The sequence below is a fragment of the Panulirus ornatus genome, chromosome 26 (assembly GCF_036320965.1).
Source record: "Panulirus ornatus isolate Po-2019 chromosome 26, ASM3632096v1, whole genome shotgun sequence".
Taxonomy (NCBI): domain Eukaryota; kingdom Metazoa; phylum Arthropoda; class Malacostraca; order Decapoda; family Palinuridae; genus Panulirus; species Panulirus ornatus.
The window spans coordinates 2,448,233-2,465,424 of NC_092249.1; the positions used below are offsets into that span (position 1 = coordinate 2,448,233).

Consider the following 17,192-nt stretch of genomic DNA (forward strand, 5'->3'; position numbering starts at 1 on the left):
GGCAATACTCCCTCAATGTCATTTTCCAACATTGATAACAAACAGCGTTATAGGTAAACTGGCAAATCACCTCACAATATCTTATCTAATCTCTGTTCAGCCAAGACTTCTTTATCCTCTCTCTTATCTTCCCATTCCGCATGATCACCTACGTTTTCTCTTATCACTCCACTCCCCGTCTTCTATTCTCATCTCCATTCGAACTACCTAAATCTTATTTCATTATTCGTTTCTTACGCTTCAGTTGTTACATTCATTCCCGACAATTTCTCTTATTTGCACAGAATGAATCGTTAGGCAAAGCTTTGTGAGACAGACTTTTCCCTCTCAATTCATATGCAAATACAACAATACCTCGCTTCCAAGAATTTACTATTTCATGTAAATTTATGTACCTTCATGTATATAAGCTTGTGGTATATGAGAGACTGATGAGTTATTATAAGTCATAGAATTAGTGGTAGTTCAAGGCAATATATATCTGTCTTCAAAAGATAATTATCTATCTTTATACAAATATAATTATCTATCTTTAGAATTATATAGATCTGCCCCAAAAACAATATATCTGGTTTCAAATCAACATATCTCTTAAACGGTGTGTGTGTGTGTGTGTGTGTGTGTGTGTGTGTGTGTGTGTGTGTGTGTGTGTGTGTGTGTGTCTTCAGATCAATATACCTATCTTCAAAGGCACATATCAGAGTTCCAAGCAATAAATCCGTCTTCAGAGGTACAGGTCTGTCTTCTGAGGCAATTCCAGAGATCTGCTTCAGACACTATGGCCTTACAATCTCACCAAGCTGTGGGAGACGCTGCGTGCCAGAAGAGAGAGTGCGCGCGCGCGTAAGGTCTGGAATGACAGGTCATCCAAGACTGGAATGACAAATCAGGTAAGACTGAAGGAGTAAGTCAGGTACAACTGGACTGACAGATCGCCTGAAACCAGACTGGAAGTCAGTCGAGAGTGGAACTTTCAAATCATCTCGAAAGACTGGAACACTATACCAGTTAAGACTGGAACAGCACGTTAGGTAAGACCAGAACACAGTCACCTCAACAATGGTACGGCACATCAGCTAAAACTGGAACCTCGGGACTGGAATACTACATCAGCTGAAGACTAGAACACCAAGTCACCTCAGGACTGGAGGGGCACCATATCAGTTGAAACTGGAAAGGCACATCAGATAAAGGCTGAAAACCACCAAGACTAGAATGACGAGCAGACTCGTATCCATGAGTGAGCCTTTCATCACTGCACAAGGTAATGTATTCATTAATCGTACACAGCTATCACTCTTCCACACCCCTAAGGTAGTCTTCTCCATATTCCAGTCTGGCAGCGCTGGGAGGAGAGAAGGCCCCGGACGACTCTCAGTTACAACTCTGGAATTCTGGAAAGAGAGGTGGCGAAAAAGTGATCCTTTTCCAAGTCTTCTGCTTTGCATCTACAGCAAGAATACTACGCGCACAAAACGACAAATAAAAATACCAAAACTAAACACACATGAAACTGGAATTAAACGGAAATGAAGTCCAAAAGCTCTCTTTCCAGTCTGCTTTACTAACACAGAACGAATACCCAAATCCAGTACACAGTGGAGACATAAAGTACCACTGGAACAAAATCAAAATCCCACCATCGTGCACAGAATATAACCCAGAGACTGGAATGCTGGAAACCCCTTTCAAAATCTTGCCCCTTCCTCCTCCTCCTCCTCTCTCCTGCCTGCCTTAAATTTACTGCTCAGATAAACACACCAACACAATGCTCTCATAAAGTCAAGCACCAAAATACCCCTCAGAGGCACCTACAACAGAAACACCAGTACAGAACACAATCATAGCAACACTGAGCGAGAAAAAGAGCGCAACACCGGGGCTCTGCCATCTTCCACGAGCGCAACACCCGGGGCTCTCTGCCATCTTCCACATAACTCTCTCCTCAACCCAGGGAGCTGAGGGGGAGAGAGAACAGGTCCTACTGAGCGATAATTCAATTCGAATTCCAATCATCAGTTATGAGCCACATGATGGCAACACACAGGCTTCGCGCGTCAATCATGCATTAAACATATCTGCTTCAACACCGCCATTCTCGCCTTCAGTAAATACGACCCTTTGACTACAACGGTATGACTCCCAGGGTATGACTGGCGTAGGAAGGAGGAGGAAGAGGAGGAGGAGGAGGAGGAGGGGAGGTGGTCTCTCTTCGACCTAGCCCTTAAAGATCGGGTCAAGGACCAGATCATAGGCCAGGACAAAGACGACGCCATCATACGAAACAGATACACCATCGCGTTTAAGCGGCTGTTGAAATTTCTGTGCCGCAAGCGTCCAATCAGTTCGTTTCTGGTATTGCGACACCATCGCCAGACACATCAACTATACGACGTCAACCAACACCAGATCACAGTAATCATAAACTCGAGGACGCAATCACAACCTCAACAAAGCAATTATTAACTCCACATTCACTGACCAAAGCCACGCAACGTAGGTGAATACAATGGGTAATACTATACCATGACACTGGCCAGTGTATTACAACCAGCACGAACACAACACAGCACTCATCAGCGCACCAGGAAACATAACACTCCACTCATAAATATAACCTCATACTCACCATACTTCACCCTAAGAGGAGTTTAACTCAATAACCAACTCACAACCCTTCACAACACGGCACTCATAACCTCATACTCACTACTTCACCATAAGAAGAGTTTGACTTAATAACCAACTCACAACCCTTCACAACACGGCACTCATAACCTCATACTCACTACTTCACCATAAGAAGAGTTTAACTTAATAACCAACTCTCAATCCTTCACAACACGGCACTTACAACGTACAAGACCATCCATATGAGCAACATAGAATTCATCAAATATAACCTAGCTTGCATCGCTTCACCATAACACGAATTCAACTCAGCAGTCACTAACATAGCTACGTGAACCTCACTATCTTTTTACAGATAAGAGATTACATTATCTCTGAACCATCACATATGGAAGATGCCAAAATTACCTATCTAAAAACATGTAATTTCATGAAACTTTCACTGATTTTCGAACTATTAATAATTTTCACAATTTCTGAACGAGTCGGTCATCACAAAAACTTTCATGTAAACCAGTAATTTGCTCAAGTTTTTGGACTCAGCAGAAATTTCTACAAATCTCAAAAACGTTCGTCAAAACTTTCAAAAATAAGTCATTTCCACAACTTTTTTGGCATAGAAATTCCACAAATCTTGAAGTATATCGAAGTTTCCATAGTTGTTCGATGTACCAGTAATATCCAAGACTTTCAATTACATTGGTAATTTTCACTTTTGATAATACCATCATTTTCCTCAGTTCTTAAAAGTATCATCAATTTTCAAATTCATTAAACATACCAGCAATTTCCATAAGCATTAATGTATGTTAGTAATCACAGAAACTTTCCAAATAGTTCCATAACTTTTAAAAATCATTATTACCATTATAATTACCCCAAGACTAATTACATACGGCTCCTGCAGTTTTAAGACTGCGCTCCATGCAGGAGCAGGGCAAGGCGGGTTCCCAGGGCTGACTAGTTCCTCGAAGACTCAGTACTCTTTTCCATCCACTGACAACGATAAACCTATGGAATCTAAAAACCTCCAAGAAATATATATATATATATATATATATATATATATATATATATCAACTGACTGTACACACATAATTATATCAACTAACTGTTACATCTCTCTCTTGTCTCTCCCCTGATGATGTGATTATCATACGAAAGTGCACTTGGGAACTTATCGTGTCTCATTTCCCCCGTGGAATTACCAGACTCCGCCGGCAGGTGGCTCCACTTCAACCTCTGTAAAGTAACCTTTTTACTTAAGGCCACACCATCGCCGTCGTCGTCAGCGAACCCGGAAGGAAATACTGTTCCTCTGAAGAACTTCCCTAACTTCAAAGGACGCCATCACTTCCCAGCTCCTGATTGGAGTGGGTGCCTTGGAGGCTGGAGGATCATCACCCCCCACCCCTCCAGCCCCTACTCCTCCCCCAGGCCCTACTCCCCCCCATAAAAGGGGGTTCCCGGGATTGTATACTTAAAATATCAATAAGGAACCTATCAGCATTACTACATCTACTTCTGTAAACAACTTTTAAATACATCAGTAATTTCCAACCTTTCAGACACATCAATTGAAAAGATCATCAATTTAACAAATTTTTACAAACATCAGTAATTCTCTAAACTTCTACATGCATAAATAATTTCCAAAGATACATCAACGACCATCAAAAATCTTAAATACCAGTAATTTCCCAACTTTTAAATATATAAGTAACTTCTAAGAATTTTAAGTATATAAGTAGTTTCTTCGACTTTTATATAAATCAATAATATTCCTACAACTTTACAAATACATCACTTATTTCCTAAAACTCTGTTTATACATCAGAAATATCCTCATGTTTCAAAATCTATCAAAAATCATCACAGTTTTCATTTAAATTAGTAATTTCCACTACTTTTACATTGACCAATAGTCTTAACACTTTTCAAATATATCAGTAATAACCAAGACTTAAATTCATCAGGAATTTTCACAACTTTCAACACATCAACAATTTCCAAAATTTGCAAAAAATATCAGTAATTTACACTTTTAAATATACGTTCAATTTTCAGAATTTTTAAATTCATAAGTAATTTACACAACTTATCATTGTGAATTAGTTATTTCCAGAAATAATGAATAGATCAATAATTTCCACAACCTCTCAAGCAACCAGTAATTTCTACAACTTGCGAATGTATCAGTATGAAACAAGTCTTCATCACATCACTAATTACCATATTCTCTTAATATACCAATAATCACATTTAAATATATCATTTATCACAGGATCTTTAAAAAATATATATAAAAATTAAAAAAATTCCATACAAAAAATGGAAGTCGGGAAATTTGCTACACACGTTTTCTGTTCCTAAAGCAACAGAGCTTCAATATCATACAGTATATATCAAAATGCTTTCGCCACACTGCCGGTAGTTTTCAAAACTTTTTTTTTCTACATTAATATTGGCACTCCAGTTCTCACACTCAATGCAAAATTTGGGGGGAGGGGGGGAATGGGAAATGAATAATGTAGGATATATTTACAATACTGATTCCACAGTCAACATAATGTCTGAAATAGCAAATCTGTATCCAATATATATATATATATATATATATATATATATATATATATATATATATATATATATTTGAATTCAGGTATCACATTCACACTATCCAGTGAAAACTACAAACTACATATTCCAATATTGATTTTGTGTTTGCCGGGAATATTTCCAATATAAACTACAAACTTTACAATACTCATAAGAAGAATTCTCATTTGTCACACCTATTATAAGTCTATAATCTTGATTCCACACAGCAATCACTGATAAGGAATTATCACAATTATAATTCAAAATTATCGACATTTGGAGACAAAAGACATCTAAACTTAAGACAATATCTACATCTAACATTCTAATTAATCTTTCATAGCATTATGATCCCACAGTAGTGAGAACATTATTATGGTCCCATAGCAGTATGTACATCACTATGGTCCCATAGCAGTGACCCCAATATGTCCCATAGCAGTGACAATACATACAACCATAAACCACATATCAAATTTTTTTCTATCACTGATTACCATTAGATTATAATAATCATATTACTCCAAATCTCGATTAATCTTAACAAGACTATATTCCATGTAATTCCCACAATAGCAATCATTTAAATAGGAATACAGATAATTATCATATAATCCATAACCATGTAATGATCAATCCATTTCCAACATCTTCAATAATCATTCTATTAATCTCCTGCAAGTTGACATCATCCATCTCACTTCACATTATAATCATTATAATCACTTTTATCCACTTTTCACAATCTCACTAAATCATTTAATAGTTCAGGCCAATTCAATAATAATCTTTCCATTTAGACAATTTTCAAAAGACTAATTACCCATTTCTCCATTTTCTAGCAATTTTCAGAATACAGTTCCTTTCCTTTCTTATCATCTAATGCAAAAATGACATTCTATGTAATTTCCAAAATCATTATTCATTACTTCGAACGTTCTTCTTTACACAAAAACGAATTCACAATTACAATTCCATATGCTGATTTCTCTCACATCGGTTTTTCTATATCAAAAGCAATTTCAAAGAAAAAAGATTCCACATTTCTTCATAAAACCCACAAAAATGAATTCCATAATATCAACAAATTTCACAATCACAATTCTACATTCTTCTACAACTTCCAAATGTATAACTTCAATCCCAATTTTCACAAAAACTTCCAAATTTTTTTTTTCCAGAAATTTTAAAATTCAGATTTTTTTTTCTTCACAACTGTGATTTTTACATCTCACGAAATTTTCACAAAAACTCCTTCATCGTCACAATGGACTTTCACAATCTCCCACAAAATATCCAGAGTACAAAATGGGTTCCACATTCCCAATATACATCAAGGAGAATTCACATTTGGGATGATCCATGTCCAGACATCCAAATGTTTGACTTACATTCTTAATGTAAATTTCCATTTTCTGGAAAGCACTGCAGAACACAGGAACCACAAAATTCCTTTTTCCATGTCTCTAAGAAGCAAATAACAACCCATCCAGACTCTCAAATTTATGTCTTACTCTAAAATTACCTTTTTAAAAATTAGTTCAGAGCCACCCAAATTCAATTTTGAACTACACAATTACATTAACCTTGAGGCATCCACTGGAAAAAGTCAATTAACAAAAAAAAAATTAAATTTATATCTAGTACGGAAAAAAAAAAACAGTGGGTAAAAGTATTTAGACTAAAATGTAACCCAAAAAATTAATTTGATATTATCTTTAGTACCAAAGAAAAAAAAAAAGGACCTTTCTCGGGTCAAAGTCTTAAGACTAAAATATTTCCAAAATAACCACAATATCTCCCCTTCATAAACCTAATTGATCCTCTACTTCCGCGTAATTCACCTCCTCCCCCCCACTCAAGGGTCGAGTTCGCTATCCTCTTCACATTACGCTGGGATGATCGATGCGTTCACTTCCCCCCCCATTAAACCTCCCCCCCCGGAGAAAACAGGTGGGGGGGCGGGGGGGGGAGGGTCGCGGCCCAAGCCTGCTTTGGCTTCCACTAGATTTCCCCTAAGCTCCTTGGCTTCCACCTACATCCCCCTAAGCAAGCTTGGCTTCCACTAGATCCCCCTAAGCTCCTTGGCTTCCACCTACATCCCCCTAAGCAAGCTTGGCTTCCACCTACATCCCCCTAAGCAAGCTTGGCTTCCACCTACATCCCCCTAAGCAAGCTTGGCTTCCACTACATCCCCCTAAGCTCCTTGGCTTCCACCTACATCCCCCTAAGCAAGCTTGGCTTCCACCTACATCCCCCTAAGCAAGCTTGGCTTCCACCTACATCCCCCTAAGCAAGCTTGGCTTCCACCTACATCCCCCTAAGCAAGCTTGGCTTCCACCTACATCCCCCTAAGCAAGCTTGGCTTCCACCTACATCCCCCTAAGCAAGCTTGGCTTCCACCTACATCCCCCTAAGCAAGCTTGGCTTCCACCTACATCCCCCTAAGCAAGTTTGGCTTCCATCTACATCCCCCTAAGCAAGCCTGGCTTCCACCCAGATCCCCGAGGCTTCCTAGCCCCCACCTACAACCCCCAAGCATACTGCTTGACTTCCACCTTGTTTCCCCGAGCATATTGCTTGACTTCCACCTGAACCCTAGTCTACAGCCACACCCCCCCCCCCCACATCCATCAGCTGGTGACTGGCCCCCCCATCTCCTGACCCCTTCACTGAACACCAAAGGCCACCCTGGGGCCATACCTGAAACTCTCTCCTTCCCCCCCCAAAAAAAGAGGACGAACCAGCACGCAAGAACAGACCTCACATCACACGACTTGACCTCTGACCTTCCATAACCTCAGCACAACCACCACCTTGACCTGGACGGTGCGACCTATCGTCATCCTAGCCTCACCTGAGGTCATGGGATCGCGCAAATACAACCAATGAAGGCCCCCCCCCCAACCCCTTTCCCTCGTCATAATTCCCGATACTGCTATTAATATCTAACTCACGCGATCGGGAATGTATTAGCATAAACTGGGGTCATAGAATGCTCAACGTATTAGCAACATCTGGTAGCCATGTGTCTGAGCGTATACTCCCAATATCTATAGCATACGTTAGCAAGACCAAATTTAGGCCATTCCAAGCTTTTCCTTTCCTTTGCGAATGGAATACGAACGCGTGGCTGACCATGAGGCCATAGACAAGACCACCAGAGGCTTCCAGGGACTAGTTAGAAAACGAGTGTGGGGTTGGGGGGGGGGTTCTTCTTCACCAACCCCATCTGCATCGTTGAGGTACTCAGCTTCAACCATGTAGACACGATCATTCACAACATCATGAGGGGGTGAAAAACACTGCCCCATTGACCTAATGAGTCTAAACCATCATGAACCATCGCTAAACCATCGCTGGTACGACAGAGAACCGCAGGCGGCGTATGCAAATGAGAGGCCACGGAAAGTCAGACATGCTTCAGCAAGCATTAGGTCAAGCAATAGACTCGCCAGAGTTTGGAAGTCTGTCCCGACCACGTATCGACAAGTCAAAGAGACACGTAAAGGAACGCTGCCGCATTTGAGAAGTCAAAACTTGACACTTTCAGCCATCGTAGACCAGATCAGCCAGACTCCGCTGGATGTGATAAGACATGCAACATGCAGCATCAAACAGACCGTTTAGACGTCACTTTGAGCAGCATGGGTGCAAGACAAACCCGAACCCAACCGAAGGAACCAAATGAACACTGTGGCTTAGGTCAATTTCTCCTGGAAATAACATCGAATTTACTTCACAGTTTCTTCAGGAAATACATCAAACCTATTCACAATCTCTTCAGGAAATAACACTAAATTTACTTCTCAGTTTCTTCAGGAAATATATCGAATCTATCTACAATTTCTTCAGGAAATGACATCAAATTTACTGAATAGTTTCGTCGGGAAATAATTTCCAGACTCGAATAATTACTCAAAACACAGGAATGAATACGAGTTCTTCCCTAAGCAACAAGTGTTCAGTCTATCGCACCTGAAGCTGGTCTTCTGCCTATCGCACCCGAAGCTGGTCTTCTCCCTATCGCACCTGAAGCTGGTTTTCTGCACTATCGCTCCTGAAGCTGGTCTTCTCCCTATCGCACCTGAAGCTGGTTTTCTGCACTATCGCACCTGAAGCTGGTCTTCTGCACTATCTCACCTGAAGCTGGTCTTCTGCACTATCGCACCTGAAGGTGTCTGTTTACTAATCCCACATCCGCTTCACCATCAAGTTAAGTACATGATAAAGTCAAGGGCCTCCTTCGTGTAAACACATTTCAACATGTCTCAATGTATAACTTCAGCAGTTAGCAGTGTGATCGAACTCAAATTCAACTTCTATCTCCAATCCAATCTAACTTCGGCAGCGAACAGTATCTATCCTTCAATATATATATATATATATATATATATATATATATATATATATATATATATATATATATATATATATATATATATATATATATACCTCTAACAGCTAACAATATCTCTTGTCCACCTTAACTTCAACAGGTAACAGTAAGTATAATTCAAATGAATTCAAATACCCAACACAATCAAAAATAATCTCCCTCAGCTAACAGTAAATTTAATTCTACTCAACTTCACCAGCTAACAGCAGCTATACTCCAACAGCTAACAATAAAAAAAAAAAGAGGAAAGCTACTCCCCATCCATGCTCACGCACATAAAACCATAAATCATTTAGCAAGAATAACTGACTCATTATCATGAATCCACCGAAAACGGGGTACACGACCGAAAACGGGGTACACGACCATGGAATGGGTTAGAAATAAAAGATTTTCCCTCCCATACTCTTGCCCTATTCCACTCTCCCATCCTGGGATGGTGAACACCGCACAAGTTCAATCTGAGGGAAAGTTCAATGTGTGTTTTTCTACCACATACTGTGGCACCGCTGTGGTGCAGGAGGGGGGGGGGGGGGGGGGATCTCTCCTCCAGAGAGGACATTGTAATCCTCAAGAATGTAGTTCCTTGAAGGGGGACAATGTGTCTCCATCTCCGGATGTAATGGCTCACCCCCTCGCACTCAGGTGGACCTCGTCCTCAAGCACTCGCCTCGGACTTGAAGTGTGTTGTACTCCGCCCTCATGCGCGCGCACCTGACCCTCAACCATTCCAGCATTCACCTCACCCTCACGTAAACCTCATACTCGAGCGTCTCCCTTCATTCCCAAGTGAACCTCATACTCGAGCGTCTCCCTTCATTCCCAAGTGAACCTCATCCTCGAGCATCTCCCCTAACTCTGAACTCAACCTCACACCTCAACCACTCCCCTTATACTCGAACCCCCTCTCCAAACCCCCCAACCCACCTTCCAGAGCCTTGCATCTTGACCTCATGCTTGTACCACGCCCCCCCCCCCCCCCCCCCCCCCCCGCCATCACCACCCATCCACCTGTGACACATCTTCTTTAACCCTTTTCCTTGCTCCGCTCAGGCCATTAACAACAACAATACTGACCTCCTCCTAATGACGCCGACCCCAAACCCCCTCACGTATGGACCATGTATGGAACCCTCATACGATACATACAAACCCCTAGAAAACACACACACACACACACACACACACACACACACACACACACACACACACACACAAACTCCTACACACAAAATAATTCGTATGGTCCTCGTGTATACTGACACGTGAGAAATATTCTCCACAAAACTCTAACTTAAAATACGAGTCTCGGAAGAGCACTCGCCCTCCAACTTACCTTAACTTCCTCGTCTCACAAACTATCATGAGAACGCTGCTAACTATCCAGCTCACAAAGCTATCAAAGGACAACCTCCACACTATAATGTCTGGCAATATTTCTATCCCCTTAATGCAACGTCAAGTTTCCACTAACTACCATCTCGTATAATGTGTCTAGAATGTAATCACCCCCCCCCCCCCCCCGGGTTAATGCAATTCCCTGATAAAAGGAAAAGAAAAACTGAACGGCGAAAGTACCTTCTCCCGAGGTATACAGAAAGTTTCCCTTCAATATCCGGCATTCCCGACCTCGTATATCCGGCATTTCCAACTTGTAAAAACCGGCGCTCCCAAAATTCGTATATCTGGCATCTCTAACTCGTAAAACCGGCTTTCCCGACCTCGTAAATCGGATGCTCCCGAAATCATAAATCCGGCATTAGACTCGTTAATCCGGCATCCCCGAAACTCGCATATCATATACCGTACTTACGACCGAAGACTTCGTCGCTTACTAACCCACCTTCTTCCTTCCTCGTCTGGCTCAAGCATCGACCTTCGCTACCTCAAGAGTCCACCTTACGAATTTACGTCTTAAAGAACCATCTTCGGTAAAACCATCTCGGGATGAGGCTATAGTGAAAGACTGCCATGTGTGTGTGTGTGTGTGTGTGTGTGTGTGTGTGTGTGTGTGAGGAAGGAAGGGGGGGGGGGGGGGGGGGGCCCCAGCAATGCACACGCTTGTTGCACGTGCAGCAATTCGTCATCGCTAATTAGGAGTATGACAAATGAGGGAGGGGCTTAGCATATCACGGGGTATACATCACCGTTAGTGAAATATACCCCCCATTATCGCGAAGTATATAACACCCGAAGGTATATCCGACCAGTGCGTATCTCTCTCTCTCTCTCTCTCTCTCTCTCTCTCTCTCTCTCTCTCTCTCTCTCTCTCTCTCTCTCTCGCTCGCTCTCTCTCGCTCGCTCTCTCTCTCACACACACACACACACACACACACAGCAAGGGCTCGCATCCCAAACACCAAAGAATTTTGAAAATTCATCAACATAATCGACTAAAAATGTTTCCAAACAAAAACAAACAAACAAACAAATACTGTGCACAGACAGAGAGACAGACACACACACACACACACACACACACACACACACACACACACACACACACACACACACACACAGAAAACTGGATTAAAAAAGAAGGAAAAAGAGGCTCACAAAGTTGAGTTGAAGGAGAGGGGGAAAAAAATGTTTTCCTGAGCTACTGCTTAAAAATTACAGCCGGAGGAAAACCCTTTGTGGTTATATATATATATATATATATATATATATATATATATATATATATATATATATATATATATATACATCGTTGTGATCTAACTTTAATTTAAGACGGTGACTCACACACTAAGTCAGCATTGCTTACACAACCCATTTCCAGCCGTGTATATATATATCTTTCCAGTGGCCTTTCTTACCTACCATGTGGACGAGGGGTTCTGGGAAGCTATTTATGAACGACTCGGGATTCGAACCAAAGACCCTCTCATTTCACACGAGAATTCGCCATCCAACATGCCAACGGGGGTAAATCAGCCAAGGCAATTCACTTTAGAAGTTTTTGTAACGAGCGGTAACTGCTGATCTCCGGAAACAGGCTGTTTTCGTCAGCCAAGTGTTGTTCCAGCCTCTCCCCAGAATTACACTCCCCCCCCTCCTTAACTATCCAGCTACCTAATTACCTCCCGGAATTACCTTTAGAATTATACGCACGATAAACCAGCGCATAAACTCAGCCACCATTGCTAAAAATTTTCGCAAAACTGTAATGCAGCGAAAAGGTCTGCAATCCAGACCCTGTGTGTGTGTGTGTGTGTGTGTGTGTGTGTGTGTGTGTGTGTGTGTGTCTTACAGGACATATATATGTTCCTTATCTCTTATGTACACACACACATACTCCAACTTACTCCAGGTACCCATTTATCGACCAGCCCTGAGGAGGGGGGGAAAGGATGAACACCTGGGATGGTTGTGGAGACCGACTGCCGCGCCCAGGACTCGAACCAGTACACCACGGAAGCCCATGGGTTCTGTGTATAGAGAGGACAAACGACCAAACAACGAGTATCCTTGAGGAAGAAAATCGTATCCTTTTTTTGTCCTTATGGCAGAGGACAGTCATCCTAGGCAATAGGGCATACGTATCCTACGGGAAATGGGCGAGATATCCTTGATGAGGGAGGAACATGTCCTTAAGGAAGTAGGTACGTATCCTGAATGCAAAGGATTCACATCCTGAGGGGAAATGGGTCAAGTGTGTGAAGGACAAGCGATGTGGATGACCTAAGAAGGACATGTCCTCGTGATGGAGAAACAGGATATATCTTAGAAGACCTTCCTTCAAGAACTCCTACTGTTACTGACCCTCATATCAAACTACCACATATGACACTCCTGTGTGCCGAGAGGTCCTACAGACACATCCTGTGTGTCCTACGGGTATAGGATATGTATTCACGATGTATCAGTGGCCCACATGTGTCTTGTTATTCTGATTTCAGGCACTATTACCTGCACCATCTTAATGTTACCCTCCAACCACTGCCTCTCTCTCTCTCTCTCTCTCTCTCTCTCTCTCTCTCTCTCTCTCTCTCTCTCTCTCTCTCTCTCTCTCTCTCTACCAGAATAACCACAGTCGCGGCACACCATCTACTTTACTATCCTGTCTCCATCTACATGGAGGAGCCCTCTGCTTTACTATCAGGCCTCCATCTATGATGGAGCTTTCTGCCTTACTATCACGCCTCCATCTACAGTGATGGGTGGGGAGAGGCCTTTTGCTTTTCAGTCTCCATCTATATAGATGAGGAATGTTGGATATTATCACTATTCTCCGATAGATAACCTCGTCACTCTTCATCAGGTAACCAGTTAACTATTCTTACTATGCATTCTTCCTCCCAGAGAATATATAGACACAAACCAAACACACCTAATACCTTACGATGGTTTGGGAGGTCTTCTACCCCCACAGCTGGGGTCTGGCACCTTACCTTACCTTACGTATACCTTACGATGGTTTGGGAGGTCTTCTACCCCCACAGCTGGGGTCTGGCACCTTACCTTACCTTACGTATACCTTACGATGGTTTGGGAGGTCTTCTACCCCCACATCTGGGGTCTGGGACCTTACCTTACCTTACGTATACCTTACGATGGTTTGGGAGGTCTTCTCCCCTACATCTGGGGTCTGGCACCTTACCTTACCTTACGTATACCTTACGATGGTTTGGGAGGTCTTCTACCCTCACAGCTGGGGTCTGGGACCTTACCTTACCTTACGTATACCTTACGATGTTTTGGGAGAGCTTCTACCCCCACAGCTGAGTCTGGGGCCTTACCTTACCAAGCCAAAGGTCAAGTCAAAGGTCACATATTATCAAAGGACCGTCAGTCACGTCGTGCTTTAAATGCCTTACTGTCGCGCTCAAGGCTCGTGAAAACATACTGAAAGGACCAGCCACAACTTCGACCATGGAACATTTGCCGTCATTAAAAATAAACTTTCAAATTTGAACGAGTGACAGTTTTGAACTCCCACGTAATGAAGCACAATCATTCAGAAAACGAAACCACGTGGAGCATTATAGACTCTTAAACGAAGTTAATTGAAGAAATCCTGCCAAATAAAGTCCATAAGATGGTATAAGTCGAGAAGACACTTACAATTCCATCTAAAAGTTGTAATTACAACAGATGATAAGACACAACTCATCTACGATGGGACGTAACATTCTACAGGCAATATACATGAACTAAAAATGTGTGGAAGTCGAGAACATTATCCCGGAAAGCAAAAATGGGTATGTTTGAAGGAATAGTAGTTCCAACAATGTTGTATGGTTGCGAGGCGTGGGCTATGGATAGAGTTGTGCGCAGGAGGATGGATGTGCTGGAAATGAGATGTTTGAGGATAATGTGTGGTGTGAGGTGGTTTGATCGAGTGAGTAACGTAAGGGTAAGAGAGATGTGTGGAAATAAAAAGAGCGTGGTTGAGAGAGCAGAAGAGGGTGTTTTAAAATGGTTTGGGCACATGGAGAGAATGAGTGAGGAAAGATTGACCAAGAGGATATATGTGTCGGAGGTGGAGGGAACGAGGAGAAGAGGGAGACCAAATTGGAGGTGGAAAGATGGAGTGAAAAAGATTTTGTGTGATCGGGGCCTGAACATGCAGGAGGGTGAAAGGAGGGCAAGGAATAGAGTGAATTGGAGCGATGTGGTATACAGGGGTTGACGTGCTGTCAGTGGATTGAATCAAGGCATGTGAAGCGTCCGGGGTAAACCATGGAAAGCTGTGTAGGTATGTATATTTGTGTGTGTGGACGTGTGTATGTACATGTGTATGGGGGTGGGTTGGGCCATTTCTTTCGTCTGTTTCCTTGCGCTACCTCGCAAACGCGGGAGACAGCGACAAAGTATAAAAAAAAAAAAAAAAAAAAAATATATATATATATATGTATATATGTATACATAACTATGTGTATGTAGTAATCACGTATCGTACATTATACGACTATAGCAAGACTTAAAGTATACATGATGCTAAAAGTAAATCGATATATTCCTTATGATGCGCTTCGTCAGAACTCGTCAAAAACCATCATCAAATCGGATGTATATTTTGAATTCATCTATTGATTTATTCGTCCTGAACACCTATAATTACGCTAAAACTTAGGCTACACTAATAACGATATAATCAACTGCTCAATTATCGGTTAATTACGCAGCGCGACTCAACGGAATCTTAAAAAGAAAAAATAAACATTTCGGAAAAAAAAAGAAATACTTCAGCAACCAATCACATCACTACAAGACCCTTCCCGGTGACGTTGGAGAAATCCAGCCAATCAGAAAGGTGCCTCTGACGCTATTCATCAAGTGATCAACCAATCATGAAGGAGATATTTTTAGGGATATCAAGAGAGGCCAGGATGGAGGAGGGAGGCACACACAGCTCTACCTGGCTAAGAAGGCGTGTTGAAGGCCAGTTACAGCAATCCTGTAACTGAATACGTAAGGATAACGATACAGTGTGAGTACAGAAGAATGTATCCAACATGAACTCCAGACACAACCTGCTCACACAACTTAAATGTTCACTTTAAGAAATCCTCATCAAAAAGCAATTCAAATAACATGAATACCTGATTTTTTCTAATGTATCTATCGCATAACACTAAGTTAAGTCACCAAAAACCTCCGTATCTCCTACAATATCCTCAAATACATTCGTCTTCATCTACAACATAATACAACACATCAAACCATCCAGTAATACATGTATTTCATTCCACCATACATACACCACCACACAATACCAGACTCCTACGTGTGTCATCTCAAATTTCACCACATTTTCACCACACAGAACCACAGATCACCACACGTACCACCGTCCTCCACCACAAAACGCCATTCTACACCACAAACCATTAATCTCCACCACACAACACACAATTACTTCACCACCACAAACACTGCAGTAAACCCCAGGGAATTTAAAACCTATCAACACATAAAAAAAAACTTCTACATCTACATATCCCATCCAGGAACCACAAGATAACAACATACTACAACCAACTACATTCCTTCTTCTTATTACATCACATATGTAGATTACAACCATCTACGTCACCACATCATGACATATGCAGCCTATAACCATCTACTTTACCACCACACTACAACATTCTTCGTCATCACACATACAGTCTACAACCTTCTACATCACAACCTCCACACACACACACACAACCCCTTCCACGTCATCATGTCGTAAGGAGAGCAGCCTACAACCCTCGATATTACAACCACCACACCATACAGTTTTCACAACCTTTTCCCATCCATCACAACCCATCACCACAAGTCCCTTGTATCTTTCCCCATACACCACACACACACACACACACACATACTCCAACACCAACGCCATACCCTTCTCCTTCTCCCACACCATCATCTCCACCATTCCCACCAAACAAATGACCCCAAACTACCAAGAACAACCATTACCAAAACCCCCTATGGTAACAATATTCAGACCCAACTGCTCGTTACCCTACCACACAATATTCACAACTCGGGATATCACAACCACAACGAAGTCGGCTACAACATCAATACCAAACATGCAAAATAAGCAAATTCTAAT

At 41.8% G+C, this 17,192-nt stretch overlaps 1 protein-coding gene across 1 annotated transcript in view; it reads right to left on the reverse strand.

Annotated features, from left to right (window-relative positions):
• Positions 1–17,192, reverse strand: part of LOC139757455 (multiple PDZ domain protein-like) — a 963,136-nt gene that overhangs the window by 717,213 nt on the left and 228,731 nt on the right. The gene's annotated exons all lie outside the window — the stretch shown is intronic.